The 12,712-nt window shown below is 44.3% G+C and overlaps 1 long non-coding RNA gene across 1 annotated transcript; it reads right to left on the bottom strand.

Annotated features, from left to right (window-relative positions):
• Positions 1–361: 361 nt before the first annotated feature.
• LOC137414208 (uncharacterized) lies at positions 362–1,390 on the bottom strand. Its single transcript, XR_010982354.2, has 2 exons — positions 1,223–1,390; positions 362–922 (listed from the first exon to the last, which is right to left on the bottom strand). It is a non-coding gene; the product is annotated as an uncharacterized LOC137414208 (long non-coding RNA).
• Positions 1,391–12,712: the final 11,322 nt, after the last annotated feature.

Below are 12,712 nucleotides of genomic sequence, written 5' to 3'. Positions count from 1 at the left end.
CCATTACTTGCATCCTCAAAGGTGGCCGGAAGCATTATGTTTTCGGATCCGTCTGCACGTCCTTCCGTTTGTGGGGGCTAAACCTCGTTTTTCTCAGCAACCACATGTCCCATTGAGACGAAACTTTCAGGGTAGCAACGACACATACGTAGCATGCTTATCTTGGATTAAATGCAAATAATTAAAAAATTAGTTCTCAGAAACCACTGAATGGAAAAATTTGAAACTTGGCACATTGTCAAGTACTCTCAATGCGGAACAAAAGCATGATAATGATGACATTATAGGTGAAGTGGTATACCAGCCATAAATGTTTAAATTGAATGTCTTATCCTAAAAAGCTGAAATTACATGCACATGATATATGACACATTTTTATTGAAATATTAAAGTTATGACATCATAGGTCACATGGTTTGGAAGCCATGTTGGAGTTAACCAAAAACCTTAAAACAACATCTACCAAACTAACAAAGTGATCGACTCTAAAGTTTACGTCTGTCATTGACAAGGCATGGCAATTAAACATTGATCACGAAAACATCGGTCATATGATGTGGCAGCCATATTGGATTGAAGGAAAATATTAAATAATTATATCTCAGAAACTGCTTAATAAATGTAATCTAACACCATTGCTGCATGCAGTTTGAGAATGATGATGGGCGCACGTCACCTGGTTTGGCAGCCATCTTGGATAGAAAAACGAACCTTATCCGATCAACACAAAACTTCACAAACGTGATATCACCACCCATACATATGCAGAGTGTACATTTTTGATGTCATATGTCATGTGGTTTGGCAGACCTATTTGCATCCAGATTGAAATCTTCATGAAAATTGAATCAATTCTACCTTGTCACGCACCAAACCTGTCCACCAAGTTTGCCCGAATCCGTCCACAACTTTTTGAGATATCCTGTTGACAGACAGACAAACAGGGGTGAAAAGATAAGCTCCATTCACCTTCGGTGGTGGAGGTAACAACCTACACATTTCTCTAAATCACTGCATTTATTGCTCACAATGGTAACTTTCTCACATGCACAAAGCTTTGACTTTTAATTAAGTCTTTCCGGTGAATGTGAAGAAAGCGTGGGGCAGGGCCTGGAATGAGCTGTCAGCTTGCCAAGTGAGGCGTGATCCTGTCTGCACTCCATAAGGGCAAGACCAGAGGCAAACATAACAGCCAGAAATCGGCAGATAGCTTCGAACTTACAGGAACGAGAATGCGATGTCTTCGGGACCTCGACCTCAAGACCCCTCGTAAACGCTTGTAATTACAGCCGTACGTGGATCCAAATTCTTGTGTCTGTTCGGAGGAGCAACGCTCCATTCAATGGCCAGAGCTACACATGTACGGATGAAGACCTGATTATGGATTCCAGCTCCATCGTTCCCTGTGCAGAGCAAACAAAGCATGTTGCGAGATAGGCCAGACCTTGAACTATCATAAGGGAAATAAAGTGTGGCCCAAAAGTTAGGAGCCACAGGGCTAATATTGTATGAAGTAAAAAAAAAAAATGAACCCAAAAAAAAAATTATGAGAGTAAATATAATGGTTTGTGCGGTTGTTACCCCGCACACACTAAAAGAATGCAAGGTTAAGCAATTGATTCATGTCTGTCCGTCCGTCTGTCATCAACTTATGATCGTCAGTTTATGATCGATAAACAACTCTTTGAATCGAATGTTTTAAATTTACTAATCTGAACATGAACATGAAGACAAATCTTTAGTTTTACCGCACTTCATCTCTGAATTCGACCAGCTAGCACTTGCACCGAGAAAAACGAGATAAAAAAACAATTTACTCTGTCTGCCTGCCTGGAAACCAATTGAAAATCATTCCAAACAGGAAACATCATTTTTTAAATTAAAATTTATTAAAAATCATTATATATATATATATATATATATATATATATATATATATATATATATATATATATATATATATATATATATATATATATATATGTATATATATATATATATATATATATGTATATATATATATATATATATATATATACATATATATATATATATATATATATACATATATATATATATATATTGTGAGAAACCACCGGTGAAACCACCTGTTCTCACCCAGATTTGGTGCCCCGCCCACCGCGTGACGTGGCCTCCTTGGAGCCTCACGCGATCGGGAGGCGATTCGGCACGTGATTGGTGGAGGGTCAGAGAGCGCGGTCGCCATCTTATGCAACGGACGCGACTCGAAGGCCCCGAGTGGGAAATAGATAAAGGGATTTCCCTGAATCTTCACGACAGCCGCGTTGGGCTGATCGTTTACCGTTCTGTATTTTACGAGTGAGTAACTCCGGAAGAGAACGAGTGATTCCCGGATCGTCGATTGGAACCGCGAGTGATCTTGCCTGCGTCCTGTTTGGAGCTTCTGGGGCCGACAGTTCCTGCAGGCTTTGTGCAGTGTATTCCATTCTGTTACCATTTATGGTTTTTGTGATCGAGCCAATAAAGCATCGTGCCTTACCCCTAGAAGGCCGATTAAAACACAATTGTGTTTATTGAGTTCTCTCTGTCCACTCCGTGGACTACTTGAAGCCCGGACATTAACGTCCGTATTCCGTGCTGGGAACCATTTCACAGCCGGGATCGCGACAAATGGGTTGCTCGTCCTAGGATCTTTCAAGTGAGAGACATTCGAATTGAGACGGGAATTCGGCATCTGCATCTTCTCTGCATCTTCTCACCAGCGGACGCCGTCTTGGAGGAACTTTCTCGCCGTAGGACGCTGTCTTGGGTGGTGCTTCACTGCAGAATAAGTGAGCCTCGGATCCCTCCAAACAACCGACAAAAAAAAAAAAACGTGAGTATTTGTACGTGGTATTTTTCTCATTGGCAATTTGATGTGCGGGTGATATTGTGTAGTTCGTGTCGTATTTCCCCAACAGAGCGTTGTGTTTGAGCGTTGTGTTTTGTGCCTTGTCTTATGATAACTCGTAGCCAAGCTATGTCGACCAGAGAAGTGAGAGTTCAACCTGATCATGTTGACAGTCACGTGGGTGGCGATGTGAGCGACGCAAGCAGCCTTGACCCGGTCACTCAACCCGAGATGTTAGGAAGCGATTCCATCATGACTAAATGCATGCGTTCGCCCTTCTGGACCGGGCTGACTCCGGTTCAACAACTTGACATGTATAACAGGGAGAATGACAGGGCAGAGGCAGAGCGTGCGGCAGCAGAGAGAGAGCGTGAGAGAGAGAGAGAGCGTGCGGCAGCAGCAGAGGCAGAGCGTGCTGCGGCAGCAGAGGGAGAGCGGGCAGCAGCAGAGGGAGAGCGTGCAGCAGCAGAGAGAGCGCATGCGGCAGCAGAGACAGCAGCAGAGAGAGAGCATGCGGCAGCAGAGAGAGAGCGTGAGAGAGAGAGAGAGCGTGCGGCAGCAGCAGAAGCTGAACACGTCAGAGAGCATGAGTTGCGAATGTTGACTGAACGACAGCGGGCAGAGGGGTCTGCTGCAAGAGTCCCGGAAACTGTTCATGTTCGTTTGCCGGACTGGACGGGAGACACGAAGCCAGAAGCGTATCTGGAGATGGCGGAGAAGTTGTTGGCTGCCGGTGGCATTGATGAGAGCTTGTGGGTCGGCCATCTTGTGAGCCATCTATCTGAGAAGGCGAGGGAGGTATATGCGAGGATGGCAACCGAGGACGCAAACAAATACAGGGCATTGAAGGCCGAGATTTTGAACGCCTATGCGGTGTCCGCATGTATTTATAGGAGAAATTTTTTCAGCTGGACTCGTGAGTCCAGTCAAACCTATGAGGAACATTCGCGGGCCTTGTTGGAACAGCTGCAGAGATGGTTCAAGGGGAGCAAGGTTGAGTTACCTCAAGCGGTTGCGGAACTCCTGGTGCGTTACCGTATCGATCAACAGCTTCCGCCTGACTTAGCATTGTTTCTTGTCGACAAAGACACTGTTTCCTTGGCAGACTGCGTCAACCTTATTGATAAACATGTTTTGGCGTGCAAAATGCTGCAAGTCACGCAGTCGCGTCGTAAGACGGAGGAGTCTGCGATCAAGACCGCCCCCCGTCTGCCCGGCGGCTGGATCGAGGGGAGGGGTTCTCCGATGCCCTCCACTGGTGGCGGTCGCGAGCCGCAGACCAGGGCAGGGCCCTGGTGCGATTTCTGCAAACGCGTGGGGCACGGTGAAAACCGCTGCTTCTCTAATCCCGCTAGTCCGGCCTACCGAGGCAACCCTCCTGTTAAGTCGGAGGGAGATCAGTGGAGCTCATCCGCCGGGCCCTCGCACACGACGGTGGCATCGGTGACCGAGGTCACTGCCACCGAGGCTAATTCCATTCATCCACTGTACCAGGATTATTCAGGGACAGCCTTAGTGGGTGGCCCTGATTCGATGCTGAAGTTTGAGGCCCAATACCTTCGGGATACTGGGGCGACACGGTGTGTTCTCCGGGCGGGGGTAGTTCCGGCCTCTCAGATGCGTTATACCGGCGAGTATACCCTCCTTCGGGGCATTGACCGGGTTCTTGGCCGGTATCCCCTTGCCCTCCTCGAGGTCCGGAGTGACATTTTTAAGGGTCCAGTGACCTGTGTGGTGGTACCCTACTACCCGATACCCGGGGTCTCCTTGCTGATTGGCAATGATGCCATGGCCAGGGAGGAGTCATTGACTCTGACCTGTGGGGGGGTCACTAGATCCCAGAGTAAACAGGCGGAGAGAGTGGCGGAGTCAGACATATCTTCACTCTGGCCCGAGGAGCCTAGCGCCTCGACTCCAGTTCCCGACGGTGACGTTGCGTCAGCTGAAGTCCACCCGAGCCTCCCGTCAAGCCACCCTCAGGTGCCGTGCTCCTCAGGGACCGCTCCCGCCATGTCGCGATTCAGCAGGAACGCTAATGCTAAGGTATATGTGGGAAACCTGGGCAATGGAGCAGCGAAAGCCGAGCTAGGAAGGGTCTTCGAACATTACGGACCACTCCGCAACGTATGGGTTGCTCGAAACCCACCTGGATTTGCAGTTGTTGAGTTTGAAGAGCCACGAGATGCTGAAGATTCGGTCAGAGCCCTTGATGGAAGGTTAATTTGCGGATCGCGTGTGTGCGTCGAGATGTCGAATGGCATGTCGCGGCGGCCTCGTTTCAGACGCCCGTTGGTCCGCAGGCCTTTCGACCCGAACGATCGATGTTACCAGTGCGGTGAAAGGGGTCATTACGCATATGACTGTTGTTCTCGACACCGGAGGAGTACCCGCCGCTCTAGGTCTCGGCCCGTTTCCTTCCTGTCAATGCTTCCCCCAACTTGAGTTTGGCCCCCTTGCCTCTCTATTGTGCTTTGTGTGAAGTGTAACTCTTGTAGGGTAGATATTAATGTGGTGTATGGTGTTAAAATTTGTGTGTGAAAAAAAAAACCAAACTGGTTCATTGTTAACCTGTTAATGCCTGTTAATTGCCTGTGCGTTAATAATTGCGTTATTGTTGCGCTATTGCGTTGCGTTGTATTGTTGCGTTGTTGCGTTATTGTTGTTAATAAGTGTTAATAATTGTTAATTGCGTTAATTGCCTGTTAGCGATTACCGCCATCATCTTGCCATGTGATTTGCACCTACTACAAATACTGGTTTTAAAAACGCCGTCTATTCGACGGGGTTTTTACTTAGGGGGGGAGGACTGTGAGAAACCACCGGTGAAACCACCTGTTCTCACCCAGATTTGGTGCCCCGCCCACCGCGTGACGTGGCCTCCTTGGAGCCTCACGCGATCGGGAGGCGATTCGGCACGTGATTGGTGGAGGGTCAGAGAGCGCGGTCGCCATCTTATGCAACGGACGCGACTCGAAGGCCCCGAGTGGGAAATAGATAAAGGGATTTCCCTGAATCTTCACGACAGCCGCGTTGGGCTGATCGTTTACCGTTCTGTATTTTACGAGTGAGTAACTCCGGAAGAGAACGAGTGATTCCCGGATCGTCGATTGGAACCGCGAGTGATCTTGCCTGCGTCCTGTTTGGAGCTTCTGGGGCCGACAGTTCCTGCAGGCCTTGTGCGGTGTATTCCACTCTGTTACCCTCCGAGTCCCGGAGATCGTCGATTGGAACCGCGAGTGATCTTGCCTGCGTCCTGTTTGGAGCTTCTGGGGCCGACAGTTCCTGCAGGCTTTGTGCAGTGTATTCTATTCTGTTACCATTTATGGTTTTTGTGATCGAGCCAATAAAGCATCGTGCCTTACCCCTAGAAGGCCGATTAAAACACAATTGTGTTTATTGAGTTCTCTCTGTCCACTCCGTGGACTACTTGAAGCCCGGACATTAACGTCCGTATTCCGTGCTGGGAACCATTTCACAGCCGGGATCGCGACAATATATATATATATATATAGATATAGATATATATATATATATATATATATATATATATATATAGATAGATAGATATATATATATATATATATATATATATATATAGATAGATATATATATACTAGGGCATTGCCCGTACGTGGGTGCCCGTTCCTTGCCAAAAAAAAAAAAAAACGCTACCCGTACGCTCTACCCCGCCCGTACGCCCGTAAACAAAAAAAACAACGCTCTTCGCTTATAGATAGATAGATAGATATATATATATATATATATATATATATATATATATATATATATATATATATATATATATATATATATATATATATATATATATATATATACAGTCACGTGAAAAAGTAAGTACACCCCATGTAAAGTTTTGACTTTTTCAACATATTTCAACATACAGCTATTTGATCTTCATTTCAACGATATTGATAGATAAAGGTGATATAATATAACAAATATCATGAAACATTTACATTTTGTAGTCCATTGTATAATTTAAATAAACATAAATGCAAATTTCGCATGTGGAAAAAGTAAGTACACCCCTACATTTATCACGACTTAAAATACCTAAAATTAGAATCAGGTGCACCAGCTCAGGTGCAAATGATTAGAACATCATTAGAGAGGATCTTGGAGGAACCTGTCTTATTTAAACCTCAGACATTTAGTTTGGTTTGCTCTTTGTTGTTGAAGTGTGCGGCGTCACCATGCCTAGATCAAAAGAGCTCTCCGAGGCCTTCAGAAAGAAGGTTATAGATGCCTACGAGTCTGGGAAGGGATTTAAAAAGATCTCCAAACAATTTGAAATCAATCATTCGACTGTCTGGAAGATCATCTACAAGTGGAGAAGATTCCAAACAACTGCCAACTTGTTCAGGCCAGGCCGCCCCAGCAGGTTCAGCCCAAGAGCAGACCGCAAGATGCTGAAAGAAGTCTCTAAGAACCCCAGAATGTCATCACGGAACCTACAGGTAGCTTTTGCCACTGTTGATGTCAAAGTGCACGAGTCTACCATTAAAAGAGGCTGCACAAATTTGATCTACATGGGAGGTGTGCCAGGAGGAAACCTTTGCTGTCCAGAAAGAACATATGGGCAAGACTAAAGTTTGCCAATGAACACCGAGGCAAAGACCAGCACTTCTGGAACAATGTGCTCTGGACAGATGAGTCAAAGGTAGAGCTATTTGGCCACAGTACCAGAAGACATGTTTGGCGAAAACCAAAGACAGCATTTGACCACAATAACCTGATACCAACTGTAAAGCATGGTGGTGGAAATATTATGGTTTGGGGCAGCTTTGCTGCATCAGGGCCTGGGCAGCTCACCATCATAGAATCCATTATGAATTCTTCATTGGACCAGAGGGTGCTTGAGGATAATGTGAGGCCATCTGTCGGAAAGTTGAAGCTCAACCGATGGTGTACCTTGCAACATGACAATTACCCTAAACATACCAGTAAATCCACCAAGGAATGGCTGAAAAGAAAGAAATGGAGGGTTCTGGAATGGCCAAGTCAAAGCCCGGATCTAAATCCCATCGAGATGTTGTGGGGGGGATTTGAAACGAGCTGTGCATGCAAGAACCCCCTCAAACATCGCACAGCTGAAAGAATTCTGCATGGAGGAGTGGGCAAAAATTTCTCCCAGTCGATGTCAGAGACTGTTAGACAGTTATAAGAAACGTCTACTTCAGATTGTTTCTGCCAAAGGGGGCAATACCACCTATTAGAGCCAAGGGTGTACTTACTTTTTCCACATGCGAAATTTGCATTTATGTTTATTTAAATTATACAATGGACTACAAAATGTAAATGTTTCATGATATTTGTTATATTATATCACCTTTATCTGTCAATATTGTTGAAATGAAGATCAAATAGCTGTATGTTGAAATATGTTGAAAAAGTCAAAACTTTACATGGGGTGTACTTACTTTATCACGTGACTGTATGTATGTATGTATGTATGTATGTATGTATGTATGTATATATATATATATATATATATATATGTATATATATATATATATATATATATGTATGTATATATATATATATATATATATATATATATATATATATATATATATATATATATATATATATATATATATATATATATACAGGCTTGGCATTTAATATGGAATATATTTTTTTTCTTGACTTGGTTTCCTTTCTGAACTCAGTATATCAATCTGGTGAGTTTCTTTTACGCTTCGGTGATTTCTTTGTTAAAAGAACCATGTCACTGATTGTCTGTCGCAGCAAGAAGTCAATAACAGGATTATATCACAGGTGGCGTGACAAAATGTACGGACAGGTACATTTGACGATTGGCTTCACAATCGGGTATATAAGTGTTGTTGCATTCTGTATTAGTGGAAAACAACTGCTGCACGTCTACAAAAGTTTCCTCTGGAGATGGTCCGTCAACTCGACAATGCTGTTTGTCATGGAGTGGTGGCTTTACGAAATTCCGGCATGAAACAGTGTGCAATTGCTCGTCAGTATGGCATCCCTCAAGGTCAGGTGTCAAAGATCCCAAAACGAAATGCTCAGAGGGGTGTCCCTCCTCCAATATCGAGGCCAGGACGTCCCCGCAGAACCACAAGGAGGGATGATCGCCAGCTGCACCGGTCAGTCCGCAATGGCCGTACCAAGTCAGCTAATCGGCTTAGGGCTGAGTGGCAGCAACTGACAAATGTGCCTGCATCCAGAAGGCTAGTCAACCAACGACTGGTTCAAGCAAGCTATCGTACCAGGCGTCCCCTGAGAAAGCCACGCCTGACAAGACAACACCGCCAGCGCCGATTGCAGTGGGCCAGAGAGCACCGTCAATGGCAGCCAGGACACTGGAATCACGTGATCTTCAGTGACGAGTCTTGATTTCTGGTCTATCGTCAAGATGGCCATGTCTGAGTGCGCAGACAAGTGCATGAAGCCTACAACGAAGATTGTATAGTGCCAAGAGTCCAAGCTGGAGGTGGTGGGGTGACAGTTTGGGCTGCTTTTCATGCAGGGGGCAAAACGGACCTGGTTGTTCTGAATGGAAACCTGAACCAGTTCAAGCACAGTGCCATTCTGGAAGAAACATTGCTCCCATTTGCTCGTGTAGCCTTTCGAGGAAACTTTGTCTTCCAAGATGACAATGCATGGCCTCATCGTGCTCGCATGATCCAACACTTTCTTGCTGACCGTGGTGTGGAGCATATGGAGTGGCCTGCCATGTCCCCGGATATGAATCCGATGGAGAACTTGTGGGCAGAATTAACGCGTCAAATCGACAACTTGGACCAGCAGCCTTCCTCTGTGCGTGAATTGCAGCAGGCTATTGTCACTGCATTGCAAGCGATTCCTGTCCAAACCTTGGTAAATCTCGTGAACAGCATGCCTCAACGTGTACGTGCTCTCCTGAATGCTCGTGGGGGTTACACAATGTACTGAACTGTAATTTTACAGTCCGTAATCCCAGTCGTAATTTAACTTTTGTTTTTGTTAAAACATTTTTTGGCTAATGTGCAAAATAAAGAGATACTTCTGGAAAACGTACAGAAGTTTAACACAGTACTGTCCGTGAATTGAGTTCAATATCAGTTTCCATCACTTTCAAGGATCAATTTATTTGCTTCGAAATGTCAAAATACTGGTTTTCGTTTCTTTTAAAGGTCACATTAACAAAATCTAGAATAATTCCAACATAATTCCAATGAACTTTTGGTTCTAATTCAACTTGAAAACTAAGTTCACCCCCACCAAAAAAATTCCATATTTTATGCCAAGTCTGTATATATAATGGATGTCATAATGGACACAAGCAACAGGCACGAAGAACTAATGTAGCGTGTTAGATAGGGTGATGTAATCGATATTGGGAAAACGGTGTAAAACATGGAATTAATTTATTCTTGACTTTTAAACCTCTTTAAACCTTTATTTAATTTGAATTATTTACTTGAAGACTGTATAAAACAAATCGCCTGCATACAAACACACACACACACACACACACATATATATATATATATATATATATATATATATATATATATATATATATATATATATATATATCGATATATAGCATGAGAGTGTGTGGCATGTTTACCGGGGTAAAGAAGAGGCCGTCATAATGACTATGTACCATCATCTCCATCAACTCTTCTTTACGCAACTTCGTGGAGGCCTCTTCGTGGTGGTTGTACGGTTGTACCCCCAATGCAAGTCGGGAGCCAAAACTTCCCCATTCTTCCCTACTGCCCAGATCCGTCAGAGCAGCACGGTCACGGTCAGAGTGCTGATCGGTACCCATGGACCGGACCTTTCGTCTCCGTTTCTCTCTTTCTCTCTTTCTCTCTCTCTCTCTCTCCGTTTCTCTCCGTTTCTCTCTCTCTCTCTCTCTCACTCTCACTCTCACTCTCACTCTCACTCTCACTCTCACTCTCACTCTCACTCTCACTCTCTCTCACACACACACAGTCGGCTGTTGGCCTTGTTAGTATGTTGATTGAGAATATGAATTTTATAACATTATACCCAAATATCCAACACATCTTATATTACCTGCAATCCAGCGCTCGTCTTAACTGCAATGGCATCCAAACGCTCATCATCGTCTCCGCCATTAAACCCAGATAATAAACGGAAGGCAATTTCCCTAAATATGAAGATTGATATTGTGAAGAGGTATTTACAAGGCTAACCCCGCTCTAGCAGGGAAAATGGCCTTTTAAAATGCATGTTGTTGTTGTTGTTGTTGATATTGTGAAGAGGAAGGAAAGAGGGGAGAGGACATCTGTTATTGCCTGTGCATATGGTATGGCTGAGTCAACATTCGCTACAATAGTAAAGAACAGGGAAGTCTTATAGAATATGGCAAAATGGCAGTGTCACCGCCAGTCCGGACTCCCCTCCGCCACCCTCCCCAACCGCCAGAGTAGCCTCTCCTCTCTCCAACCATACAAAACGTTAACTGTTCGGCCTGACGGAGATTTGCTCTCGAGCGAGTGCTGGTCTGGTTGTCATTACGATCGCTGCCTGTAAATACGTGCTTTCTTTTGCATCACAAAATACCTGGCTTCGAACCTGACTTCCTGACTTCGCCTGTAAAAAATGTTCCTGTTCGAACTGTTGAACCTGACCGCCTCGACTCATCCTGCTCGATCACGGTGGTGCCATCTGGTAGTTAAGGGGAAATCTTCTTGAGATAGATTGGTGCAGTCACGAACTGTTCAGTCCAGCAACACGGGATGCTGTTTGCTCGGCCTGCCAATAACATCTGTCCTGTGTCAACCCCAGCACATTATTCGCCCAGTACAGAAATTCCAATAGGCCTGGTAACGTGATATTGGCCACGAGAACCTGGCTGGGAATCCCTGCAGTGAGGCATGGATGTGGTCGCTACGCGACCAGCTGAGTTTTAACCGGGTAACTGGGCCCTCTTTCTTTTTTTCTTCTTTCATTCTTTCATTCTTTCTCTCTCTTTCTTTCTTTCTTTCTTTCTTTCTTTCTTTCTTTCTTTCTTTCTCTCTCTCTCTCTCTCTCTCTCTCTCTCTCTCTCTCTCTCTCTCATGAATACGTAATCATCTGTTTTGAAGTCATTTCAAGGTAATATGTATGGCTCTTTGGTTGGTAGACAAAAGGGGCATGACAGTCTACTGCATCAGGTGATCCAGGAGAGATGAATGAATGCCTTCAACCAACAACCGTTTTAAAACTCAATGTGTAACATTTATCCACAAAATGACACACGCTTCTCTTCTTGTATACATGTTTAATGGTGTGTATTACTGGTTACAGAGTGTGTGCATGTTTCCATGTTTAATCAGTGATATAATGGGGTTATTTATAAGTTCTGCATATCCTGGACCATTTACTTAACCTGATGATGTAATGTGCCTCATAAATTCCATGACATTCTATTATGAAACCTAACTTGTAACATTCCAGATCTCTGAGGCTTTCATCAATTAAATTAGGCTTGAACAAAGCAATGCCTCAGTAAGTGGGTCAATCTGAAGCATTCACTATTTTTGTGATGAGAGGTTAAATCTACAGCAAATATGAACCCTAAAAGGGTTTCCTAACAGGCTGTGAAAGTGCTGCCTTTCAAGTAACACTGGGATAAACATTTTGGATAATGATATAATAATGTGAGCTGACCTTAATACTTGGGAGGCTGGCAGACATAGCTAGGCCAATTATTATGCTGAAGGCCATCTTGAAGCATAGGTTCGTTAAAAAGAGGAATGGTGGCTCGGCAGTGCATTGTATGGCCGTCAATTCAGAGAGGAATTATTGGGTGGTACTTTCTGGAATTGTTTGGAAGTGTCGACA

The sequence above is a fragment of the Myxine glutinosa genome, unplaced genomic scaffold (assembly GCF_964187855.1).
Source record: "Myxine glutinosa unplaced genomic scaffold, kmMyxGlut1.1 SCAFFOLD_2467, whole genome shotgun sequence".
Classification (NCBI taxonomy): Eukaryota; Metazoa; Chordata; class Myxini; order Myxiniformes; family Myxinidae; genus Myxine; species Myxine glutinosa.
This window is presented reverse-complemented; position numbering and strand designations above follow the sequence as displayed.